General features: G+C 37.4%; 1 protein-coding gene across 5 annotated transcripts in view; it reads right to left on the bottom strand.

The window, feature by feature from the left end:
• GKAP1 (G kinase anchoring protein 1) overlaps positions 1-1,847 on the bottom strand; it is a 64,183-nt gene extending 62,336 nt beyond the window's left edge. The window contains exons 1-2 of one of the 5 annotated variants that reach the window (XM_051966325.1): positions 1,115-1,847; positions 108-243 (exon numbers count right to left, since the gene is read on the bottom strand). The gene's annotated coding sequence lies outside the window, so the exon portion shown is untranslated. The remainder of the gene's footprint in view (positions 1-107; positions 244-1,114) is intronic. The other 4 variants (XM_051966309.1, XM_051966333.1, XM_051966315.1 and 1 more) reach the window with 4 other exon arrangements.
• Between the last annotated feature and the right edge of the window lie 10,925 nt (positions 1,848-12,772).

The following is a 12,772-nucleotide window of genomic DNA, read 5'->3' as shown; positions in this document are numbered from 1 at the left end:
AGAGCTTCCTTCTTGAGAAAGAAGAAGTCTAAGGCAAATTCAATCAACTGTGGGAGGCACAAACAGCACATCATTCCAAAAAAAAAAAAAAAAAAAAGTAACTATACCTCATTCGTGAACAAAAGCCAACTTTTTCACTCCTACGGTGTTAACAGGTGCCCAAAATCTTAAGAGCACAAGGCAAAGCAAGGAAGGAATCTGACTGGGCTAGACTTAAGTCCGGCATGAAGGAGAATTCAACACCTAAGGAAAAAGAAATGGGTAAAAAACCAAACCCACCAACCGCGATCCCTCCCCAGTGTGGCTTTCCCCACTCCCCAGGGGGTGTTTGCAGGGATGGGCACGAGGCACGAGGCTCGAGGCCGCGCGGAGCCCGCACCGCCGCGGGGGAGGCACCTGCAGGGACGGCCGCCGAGCTTCCCGAGCCTCCAGGCATCTTCAGGCCCAGGAAGCCAGGGAGGGGACCCTCCAGATGCAACAACCCAAGAAGGAAATGGGGCTCCCAGGGCAACAATCCAGAAAGAGGGCTCACTAGGCAACAAACCTGGAACGCGGAGTAAGGAGGCTCAAAGGGGGAAAACCTTGGAAGGGGTGATCATTCACTAGGCAACAACTGCGTAAGGGGAGGGGGATTCATTGGGCAACAACTCGGGAAAAGGGGGGGAAATCATTGGGAAACATCCAGGAGGGGGACTCATTGAGCAACAATCCTAGGAAGGCGCAACAATCCGACTCGTAGCAGGGGGTCTGGCATTGGAGAATGAAGGCACACCTGGGAAAAACACCCGTTTCCCTTTTTCTTCTCCCCCCAATAACCCCAGTCAGGGAAGCCCAAAATCATCCACCTCCTCCCCGAATTCCCAGTTTGGAGATGGGAGGAAGGGGAGGCTCAAAGGGGACGGGGACTGGCTGCGGGTCGCCGCTACCCGGAGGCCTGGGTTAGTCGGCCGCCTCCCCATCCCTTCGGACGAGCTCGGGCCTCGCCCCCGCCCCCGGGTGCTGCCCCGGGCGCCCTTCACCCCAGGCCGAGGGCAAGGCTGCGGGGCCTGAGGGGAGGCGGGTCCGACTCAAGACAGCTCGCCCACAATCGGCCTCAGTCGCTCCTCGAACTCACCGCGTTCCCTTCCGCGGCTTTCCCCCGGGTCTGTCTTCCTCCTCTTCCTTGGCTAGTTGGCTGCAGTGGCGACGGCGACAGCGGCGGCGGCGGCGCGGCGGCGGCGGCGGCAGCGGCAGCTCCTCGGGGCCGGCCGCGCTGGGCGTTGGGTCTCTGGCTCCTCCGTCAACTGGGAGGGGAAGGGGGCGGGGGCGCGGCGCGGGGGAGACTAGAGAGCGCGCGGAGCCCGGCGGCGGCGGCGGCGCGAGACAGTCCGAAGTCGGGGTGGGGGGGGGGAGAGAAGGGAGCCAGCCGCTGGCGGGAGGCGGAGGGTGCCTCTCGGCCCTGCGCGACACGCGCACTCACTCACCCCCAGCTCTCTCTGCGCGCGCCGCGGCGTTTTTTCTCTGGGCCGCGGAGGGGTGAAGGGGGTGGTGTATAACGGGTCCCGGGTGCGATGAAAAGGTCGAGCTATGGAGCCGGGGGATGGAGGGCGGGAGACGCTTAAAAGGGGAGAGGGCACAGAAAAACCCTATGCAGGTCGAGAAGGGCGAGATTTCACGTGGCGAGGAGAGAGAACAGCTAGTTCGCCCACGGCAGAGCAGCCCCTGAGTCGGTGCTGTATAGAGACTTGGGGTAGGGGGGAGGGAGCCTAGGGCGGAGCGAAGGGGAGGAGCCTCGCGCGCCCCAGCGGTCCGTTTCGGGGTTTGTTTATTTTCTCGGTTGGTTGCGGCGGTGGCGCGTGGGCAGAGGTTCTCAAGTGACGTGAGCGGCTGGAGTTGGGGGAGAAAACCAGAACCACCTGCTGGAGAAGGGGAGCTACGGGGGCCGGGCTGGGTCGAAATAGCTCAAAGAGAAAGTGTCGCCACTGACTTAGGGGTTGTGGGGAAGGGAGTCCCCCAGAGGTGGGACCGGACAGGTCGAAGCACCGAAGATTCAGTCCACCCAGGGCCAATTAGCGTTTGGTATTGGTGTCTTCGAGCAGAGCCAGACTTGCTTTGTATTAATTGGGGAACTAACCTGCGTTTGTTTGCTTGCGACTTAGGAAATAGCCTACTGTTTTGGGGTGCAGTACAGCAGGGACTTGCGAACCCTAGAAACTGTGCCGTAGCCCGGGAGCCAAGTGTCTGGCATCTTCGGAAGGTCCATTTAGTGTTGGGATTATTAAATAAGACGTGATTTAAATGTGGGTAAATGTTATCCTCCAGTGTCATGCTAGTTGTGGGAAAAAAAAAAAAAAAGAAAACAGGTTTTTTTCCCCTCATATTTCTAGTTCCACAAAGACAAGCTATAAGTTTAATTTTATTTAGGTAGCCTGAAAAGATCTTAAATGAACCTTGAGGTTTGGCCTGTTGTGGAGAAGTAAAAAAAGTACTGGATTCAAGACCTATTTTCAGATTAGGCCTGGACACTAGCAACTTCAGTTTCCTCCATTGTAAAATGAGGATAATGTCACCTCCTACATCGAGTCAATTGAGATAAATGTTTGAAAAACAAAAGGCTCAACACAAATGCCTAGCACATAGGAGCTTTTAAATGCTTATTCCTTTATTCTCTTCCCTCTCCATAAAACCCCCCCATTTATGTTACTAAGCCAATTTGATGTCTGAGATCATGAATGATCAAGTTGGAAGCATCCGATGTGTTCCTTCACCCAATAAGCTCAAATTCAACATATCCAAAATTTATCTTTTTTTAAACTTCTATTTCTGTTGACAGTTATTATCATTCTTTTAGGATAACCTTTAATTCTTCACTCTATCCATCTTGTCTACCAGTTGCCAAGTCTTATTACTCTACCACATAATTTTTTGCTTCTGTTGTGAGAGAGGAAGGAGTTGATGCCTGATGTAAATCCAGAACGTTAAAAATAGACTTTTAAAAAGCTATCTGCCCTCTCCACTAGTCCAGCTAAGATTCTAGGGGAACAGAAAGAGGGAGAGGAAAATACCACCAGAAGAGAAAGGACATCAGGGCCTATGTTCTTAAGAGAAATTATCTTGGTCCACTTGGGTTTCCTTATGTGTGTTTTACAACTACTGCTTCCACTACCTGTATTCCTGTGACTATATGTTGGATGTTTTATTAGCCATTTTTCTTACTATGCCGCCTTAATGTCTGTTAGTTTTAGCTAAATTGACTTATTAAAAAGTAAACTCAATAATAGGGGCTTTTAGGCTATAGAGGTGGAGGCTCAGGGTATATCTTGGAACTCTAGAGATATTTACCCCCACAGGGCTCCCGATCTACAAATATTTGAATATTAAATTAGGGAGGTAATCCAATTGAGGACAACATTTAAGTATCCTCCTTTGCACTTTTCTTTATCCTAAATCACTCATACCAACTCTAACCTGACCTCCCTAGCCCAGATTAATCTATGAACAAATAATAAGCATAGAACTGGACATCTAAACTAGAAAATGCAAAGACAGAAATTAAACATTCCTTATCAAGTTTATATTTTATTGGGAAAATGATACATATACACACAATATATAACTAAATTCAAGGTCATTTGAGAGGTGAGGAGCTATTAAGTATTTATTAAACCCATACTATGTGCTAGTCAGCAGGGGTACAAAGATAAAAATGAACTTCCTGTCCTCAAGGTACTTAGTTGCTATCATGGAAAACAGAATACCTTTTAAAATATATTCAAAAATTCAATGTCATGTAGGGAGGGAAGGTTGCTAAGCAGCAGTTGGGGAAACAGAAAAAGGCTTTATGAAGAAAGTAACTTATGAGTTTTGAGGGAAATGAGTTCTAAAAGGTAGAAATGAACTACATTCTAGACAAGAATAGCCAGTGCAGTCACAAGTATGGTCCTTGGAGTTCCCTGCATGAGAAATTAGGAGAAAGGGAGAAATATAGACTGATATTAAAAAAGTAGGTTGGAGCCAGGTTGTGAAGGGCTTTAAAGTACAGAGGAGTTTGTATTTGAATAATAATAGGGAGCCACTGTATGTTGGATAGGGAGTAGAGTGGTCAAATGGTGATTTAAGATAATTATCTTTGGCAACTGTATGGAGAATGAATTAGAATGACTGAATACAAGAGATTAGATATATATGCTATATAATCCAGAAGAGATGTACCAGGTGCTTGTGATTTTCTATAGAGAGGAGATATAGGGAGACACTTAATTACTGATTGAATATATAAGGTAAAGGAAATGATTAAATGAGTAGACACTTTTGAGATTACAAATTCTCTACGGGGAAAAGCGAAATTTGAAAAAAAGTTGAGTTTGGGGGAAAATATAAATGGAGTCAGTACTGGACATATGTTGCATTTTAGCTACCTGCAGGACATGCAGTTGGAAATGGCCAGTATACAGTTGGTAATAAAGAACTAGTGGTCAGGAAAAAAATAAAGTCAGACATAAATCCTACATTTATCTATTTTTTGCAATTCTGTCAAAGTAATCTTGCCAATATATGTCTGACCACATTCCTCTACTCAAACAGGGTATATATGCAGGATATAATTATATGCAGGATAAAAATGCTAACTCTTTAGATTGGCATTCAAAGCTTTCCATAGTCTAGCACTTTTCAATCTTTCCAGCTTCATTTCCCACTACTCCATTCAGCTAAACTGGACTTGTTTGTAGGATTGTTATAAAAATCAAATGAAACAATATATGTAAACATGCTTGACAAAAACTTAATATGCTGTATAAAAATATTTACTATCATTTTTTTCTTATTTGATGATCCTGCCTTTTTCCCTCCTCCCATATCAGAACAAATTTATACAAATTTTCAGATGTGAAATTCTTCCCATTCCTTCAGGGCCCAGTTTCCCGTGCTAGTGATTTTTCTTGACAAACTTTATTTCCTATCAAAATTTTTCAGGCCATTGTGCTACCTTTTCAGGGTGATTTGAAGGGATTAGAAATAATCTGAATAGTAAATTTGAATTTAGATGTTAATAAGCAATAATGGTTTACTGTATTATGCTTCCTAGTAAAAGATTTTAATTTGGGCTTTTGTTGTTTCAAATAACTGAGGCAGAAACTTCTGGAGTCTCTTTGGAGCCTCACCAGCATAGGCAACTATCACCTCTCCCTATACTATTATGTGATGGGAAAAAATGCAGATATGTAAGTAAAATTGTACAAAAATATGTTAAAAGAGGCAGACTTCCTTATCCTTTGGTTTATAAACTTCATATCTTCTTTATCCTACTGCCACTACTAGAGAGTAAAAATAATAGAAATGATTTTATGTCTGCCATATCAGATATAAATGATTAAAAATCTAAGCTGGAGATCAAAATAGTAAATGTGGTTGACCAAAAACATTAGTTATAAAATAGAAAATAAGACTGCCAGAAGACTAGAAAATGGCATACAAATATAAATTATTCTAATCTGATTTAGATAGTTTTGTAAAGTTTCCTCATCTCAATCTCTACTAGCACTTACCTTCCATTGTTGTAAGGATCAAAGGAGATATGTGCAAAGTACTTAGCATAATACCTGGGCACATAATAGGCGCTATATAAACGTTAGCTTTCATTATTAAATAAAAAGACAAATGAAGTACTTCCATGGTTTTCAATAAGTCAAAAGTAACAATCTATATTAAGCATTTAAGTTTTTAAGAAACACTATTGCTGTAAGCTGTAATTTATAAGTGGGGAGATTTTTTTGTACATGACACTGCAAATTTACTATGTACAAAACATGCTATTCCTTTCAAATAAATATACAACATAATTATCATGTAAATTTTCTTTACTTTCTCTGCTACCATAGATATAAGATGTGTGTGTGTGAAAATTATATATTTATCAGTTTTTTTCTGGATGCAGAGAATGTTCATGTGTCCTTTATAGTTAATTTGGGTATTTATAATTAATAGTCAAATTTTATTCACTTATAGCCTTTTTTTGGTCATACATGTAAATTCATTTTTCTTTGCGGATTTCCTTATATTGGAAAGAGAAAAATCAGAAACATGGAAAACCATGAGAGATTTTAAAAAAAGTGAAAATAGCATGTGTTGATTCACATTCAGCCTCCATAATTCTTTCTCTGGAGGCAGATGGCTTTTTTCATACTAAGTTTATTGGGATTGCCTGAAATCACTAACAAAAGAACCAAGTCTACCATAATTGATCATCACACAATCTTGCTGTTACTGTGTTCAATATATTCCCAGTTCTGCTTGTTTCACTAAACATCAGTTCATATAAATCGTTCTGGGGCTTTCTGAAATCAGCTTATTCATTTTTTATAGGGCAATAATATTCCATTACTTCCATATACCACATAATCATTCTTAAAATATTATTGCTGTTCCTGTATACAATGTTCTCTTGGTTCTCATTTCACTCTTCATTATTTCAGGCAAGTCTTTAAAAGTTTTTTTTTAAGATCATTGAAGTCCATTTCTTATAGCACAGTAGTATTCCATCATAATTTTATTTCACAACTAGTTTATCCTTTCCCCAATTGATGAACATCCCTGCAATTTCCAGATCTTCTCACTATCACAAAGCAAGCTGCTGTGAACATTTTAAAATACTTAAGTTCTTTTCCTTTTTCCCTAATCATCTTAATTTGGAAATACTTAGTTGTGATAGTGCTGGGTATGTCTTTGAGCATAATTCCAGAACTCTCTCCAAAATGATTGGATCAGTTCACAATTCCACCAGCCATGTGTCCCAATTTTTTCACATTTCCTCCACCACTTGTTGCTATCCTCTTCAATCATTTTAGCCATTCTGTTGATATAAAATGATAATTCAAAGTTATTTTAATTTGTATTTCTCTAATAATGAGCCTTTTCATATAACTCTAAATTGTTTTGATTATTTCTTTGAAAAGCTGTCTTTTCACATATTCTTTGACTGTCAATTACTTGTATTTTTATAGATTTGACCAAGTTATTTACATACTTCAGATATGAGACCTTTATCTGATAATCTATATAAAAATTCGATTTTCTTCATTCTATTCTTGGCCACGTTTATCCTATTTATACAAAAACTTTTTAATTTAATATAATCTAAATTATCCATGTTAGACCTAACTTTATTTTCTCTCGTATGGCTATACATAGATCAGGAATTGTGTACCATGTTCAAATTTTCTTGAAATATCTATCTAGATCATATATCCATTTTGACCTTATCTTGGTAAATGGTTTAAGATAATTGGATCTATGCAGAATTTCTGCCATACTGCTTTCCAGTTTTCCCAACAATTTCTAACCAAATAATAAATTCTTATCCCCAAAGCTAATTCTTATCATTAAAATTCTCATCCCTTAAGTCTTTATCAGTGTTTTTAAAGTATGTTTAATTCAACAAACTTTGAAATGTCCAATCCATCTCAAAAAATTTGTTAGATGGCTAATCGAAACCATTTAATTTTTAAAAATTGTATGTGGATAGATAGGTAGATAAAATGGGAAGCAAGTGAAGTTTTTTGATCAGTGGACTGACATAGTTATAACCAACTTTATTGATTTTATATTTGTCCATTTTTATATTTCTTATAAAAGCCTTTTATTTTTCTAAATACATAGATAAGTTTTCAATATTCATCTTTGTAAAACCTTGTGTTCCAAATTTTTTTCCCTTTACATCCCCCTCCACTTCCCCTATACAGCAAGCAATACAATGCAATGTAGGTTAAACATGTGCAATTCTTCTAAATACATATTAATATTCATTATGCTACACAAGAAAAATCAGATCAAAAGGGAAAAGAGATTAAGGTTTTTTTTTTTTAAACATTACAGTAATGTTCAAGTATATTCCCTTTAAAAATATTCCTTTTAAAAATATTTTAAAAAGAAATTAAGAGGGACAGCTAAGTGGCACAGTGGATAAATGCACCAGCCTGAAGTCAGGAGGACCTGTGTTAAAATCTGACCTCAGACACATAACACTACTTAGCTGTGTGACTTTGGGGCAAGTTACTTAACCCTAATTGCCTCAGCCAAAAAAAAAAAAAGTTATTAAGAAAAGCAGTTCATCAAAACCAATTAATACTTCAGATGTGTCTGACAGGATGTCCAACATTGTATACCTTTAATTTTAGAAATATTAATTTTTAAAATTACAATTTAGCGCCAAATTTCTTTTTTTTTTTTCTAGATTCATCAATGACTACGGCTAAAGTATTTTTTTTTTTACAGCTAAAGTATTAATATTAGTGTTTACTCTTCTCAGTAGACACACACAATTTTTTTTATATAGTTATGCTTCTGGATTATAAAGAATCCATTTTTTAAATTACAAATTTAATTGGGGAAGGAGATAGTCTGCATCTTCCTCTCTCCTCCAGGCTGGAAGGGCTGCTTGTTAGCATTGGTGATCAGTGGAAAGCACTTGACCTTGTCCAAGCTAGATTTACTGCATTCCTAGTCCTAAAGGAAAGGGAGGTAAGGCAGGTGACATTGCCCAACCTTCCCTCACTTAAATCCAATTCACTTGCATGTTGTGATGTCACCTCCTTGATGTCATGGTCTTCCTCAAGAGGCAAACCTCTCCTGCCCTCCATCCACTTCAGCCGTCTTGCCACTCAAGTCAGCCTTGTGAGTCTTTGCCATTATGCCTGGTTTCATTTTTTTTAAGTCAAGTCATATAAAATGCATAGCATAACTTAAATGGGCTAACAAAGAGTTGTCTGAGTCACTGCTAAGGAATAAATAGGAAGAAGGACTGAATAATTAGTACTTATGCCATTTGTATATAAAAACATTTTTGAAGAGATTGAAAATGCTTGAAAAGTTTGTATTTCTTGAATATTTTAAATATTTATCCAGAAATAAATTTCATGGTAATAATTGCTATTGTAGTAAGAGAATAGATTTGATAGTTAAGAATTACCAAGAATTACCTAGTCATCAAGCTATTTTCTCAAAGTAAAAGGCTTTATTGTCCCATAAAAAGGACACTATTCAGCAGTATCAGGGTACTGATTGGTGTGATGAGTATTTTATAAGGAAAGGGGGGGAGGCGATGTTTACTCTTTGTTTATTGGTTAGACCTCTCAAGGGAGATGTTTACTTCTTAACCATTGACCAAATTTTGAGATGAACAAGAAATTGAAACATGGAGCAGGGGCAAAGTTTCCTTTTTCTTTTTACCACAACCCATACCCACACTATCCTTGTGCTTGTTTTTCTTCCTCTGACCCTAACTACAAATAGGCCCTACTGGGGTCTATTCCAGTAGTACTTCTGAAGAGTTTGCTGAGCAAGGTAAACTTCATTCCAACTCCCAAATGAATTATATGTCTGGGAATAGAAACTGCATTTGGATTATTTTATAGAGGGAGCTCCTCTGTTTAAAAAAAAAATTCCTCTATTAAAGCACTATCAAATTGTCAGGGCACTTTGATGTAGCTTTACATTATCATCCTTGCAAATCTTTCATTGATTTGCATAGAACAATTCTCTGACTTTGTAGTAATCATTTAAATTTTTTTTTAACAAAAAAATTGAGGCATGGACTTTTAAAAAATACACTTTTCAGGTAAATGAAAAAGATAGCATTCGAGAGATCTTGGAATTGAATTTAGAAATGGTGAATGATAGCTCATTTATATACTCTTTACAATTTGCTTTTCTCATAATTGTGAATGATTGCCAAAAAGTGAAAGTTTTTTGAAGTCACTGATTTTTTTTAACACATAACTTTTAAAATATCAGTTGTTATAAATTTATTCTAAACAAGTTTGTGTGTAGACACAGCTTAAGTGCTTTGCTTGGGAACTTACCATTCCAGACGCTTTTAAGTGCCTATTATGCACTTTTTACTGTGCTAGGAAAAAAATTAAAATATTTCTGGCAGTAACTTTAGGAAAATGCTTTGGACCCAAACTGTCTAAAACTGACCTGTGGGAATTTCAAATCCTTTTTTGAATAATGAATAATTTTAACATTTTAAGATTTAGCACACTTTAGATAATAAAATTTTTATCTTCAGTTTATACACTACAAGTACAGTAGCACCTGTAACAATTTTATAAGGTCTTACCCAATTTTACCTATGTTATTAAACTTCAACCAAAAGGAATACAGATTAAGCATGTTTTAGTTTGGAAGAAGGTTTAGGTATTTTATACATTGTGCAATGTTTTCCTTCCATCAAACCAAAAATCTTTATAGTCACTCTTCTAGGAAAACTTAAATGCTAAAAAATTATATACTTTTATATATTGAGTATATTGGTATTATCCTGCCTCATTATTCCTTTTATTTCATAATATGTTACAGTAATATTTAAAAGGCTGTTTTTGGAAATTGCTTTGGTCAAAAATCTTTTTCACCTGATGATGAACTCATCTGAACTTTGGTTGATCCCTGGACAAAAGGTACCAAAGTCCACAAATGTTTTTCAAGCATTGTATAATATCTGCAATGTATTTTATTAGTATAGAAACTGATTTCTCATTATTATTCCGTTAGTGGGTAATATGTATGTATACATAGATAATTTTTGTTCAATATCTTCAAGAAGTTTTAAGTTTTCAATGACTCATTTGGTTATAAGAATTCATTATAAATATTCCAGGCTGCTGTTTCAATGTGATATTCGATTTATTTAGGATTTACATCTTGGGTTTTTTTCCCTTAAAAAAAGTTAATAAAATTAAGCATAAAACAAGATAATTTTATAAAGAACAATAACAGGCATATATAATGAGTTTACGTACATTTAATGCATTTATATGCTATTGTGGGGAACATATACAAATAAGAACAGAAAAATACAAAGTAATAAAGTAGCCAGGGAAAAAAGAGAGCACTAGCAATTGGAGTCAATGGTGGAGATCTTGTGTAAGAGTTGGCACTTAAACTGAATTGAGTAAAAAGCTAGATAAATTCTAAAATATAGGAGAGTGAATAAAGAATGTATCTCAGACAGAGAAAACAGATTCCAGAGAAGTCAGGATTGGAGATAAAATGTCTCATATGGGAGCTGAAAGTAAACCAAGGCACCTGGAACACTGGAGAGAATTGTGCAATAAACTTGCTCAGGTAGGCTGGACTTGGTTTTATAAAAGGCTTTAAATGCCAAGTATAGGATATTACATATTATCCTAAAGAGGAAGCCATGCAGGTTTCTGAGCAGTGGAGTGATGTGGTCAGACAAGTGCTTTTAAGAGTATCAGTTCAGCAGCTATAAAAAAGATGGATTGGAAAGGAAAGAGACTTGGAGACAAGGACATCAATTAGAAGGCTATTGGAATATACTCTATGTGAAGAGAGGGAGCTGACTTTGTCAGTTAAAGAAGTTCCTGTTACAGTCCATTCCTAGGGAAGACAGCCTGAGAAACAATTGGATGGTTCAAAACACCAGTTTTAAAATACACTTCCACCTGTGATACTCCAAGTTAGAAGGATATAATCACTACCCCAGTAGTAAAGATTAATTAGTCATGATTTCAGTGCTGTAAGAAAATCTGTTATATAGTTTTTAGGTATATATGTGTTGTCCTAAACAAAAAGCTCATTTAAAATTTCAGTTCAGTTTTTTAAAAAGAGCAAATAAATACCTAGTCTATTTGCACTAATTCCAGAGAGAAGGAAAAGTTTAGGAATTATTGGAGCTTGAACCTCAGTAAGAGAAAGACATTATAGAAAGTTTGCTAGTGAAATGGTATAGTGTATAGATCATTGGGTCTAGGAGTTAGGATAACTGGGATCAAATCCTGCTTCAAATGTTTATTAGCTTAGTGACTTTAGGCACTGTCACTTAATCTCTCGTAGTCTCAGTTCCCTCATCTATAAAATGGGGATAATAGGTTATAAGGAACTAATGAAATAGGTTAAAAAAAACTTTGCAAATCTTAAGAATGCTATACATTAGCTATTATGGTTTTCATATTTCTTTGTACAAGTAATGACGGCATAATTTACAGGTGTATAAAATCTGATTTTATTTTTAGTATAAGAAAACTCCCACATTGTTTTAGTATACTTACAGCACCATTTCATTTTAAAGATGAATTACCATTGCTATTAACATTTCTGATAATCTTATATGGAAAAGTTTCACCTTCATTCAGCCAATATGTTTTACTATTCATTCTTATCATGTTTAATATAAGTTTACACTAAAGTCTGACTTCCAAGCCTTGTCATAATACACAGATGGAAAGGGAAATAAGAATTTCTTCAGTGTCTACTATGTACCAGACACTCTGCTAAGCTTTTTACAAATAGATACTACACCTCATTTGAGGTGGTTCTAATATCATTTGAGAGAATGTCCCCATCAAAATTTTTCTACATATTCTTTTGATCCTCATCCCTTTCCTATCTTCTCCAGCACAAACTGCTCTATCATCCTCCCTTCTCTAATCTTCAGTCTTTGCCTATGTATTGGATATATCCTTATTTTCTATAAAGCTTATCTCCTTTATTCTTAAAAAAAAAAGAAAAATCTTCACCTGATTGTAGTATATCTGTGCTTTCATCCTATATATTTTGTCCCTTTTTGGCTAAACTCAAGAAAACCCTTTGCAATTGGTGCTGCCATGTACTCTGCTCATTTGATTCTAAATCTTCTTTGACTTCCAAATCATCACTTGATTGAAATTGCTCTCTCCAAAACTACCAATGACTCAAATCTAATGACCTCTTCTCACTTCTTATCCTTATCTGTAACATTTACTACACCTTGCTCTTGTCTCCCATTTTTTTCATG

This window comes from Antechinus flavipes, chromosome 1 (genome assembly GCF_016432865.1).
Source record: "Antechinus flavipes isolate AdamAnt ecotype Samford, QLD, Australia chromosome 1, AdamAnt_v2, whole genome shotgun sequence".
In the NCBI taxonomy this organism is placed as follows: domain Eukaryota; kingdom Metazoa; phylum Chordata; class Mammalia; order Dasyuromorphia; family Dasyuridae; genus Antechinus; species Antechinus flavipes.
Note: the sequence above shows the minus strand (reverse complement) of the source record. Positions and strands in the feature narration are given on the sequence as shown.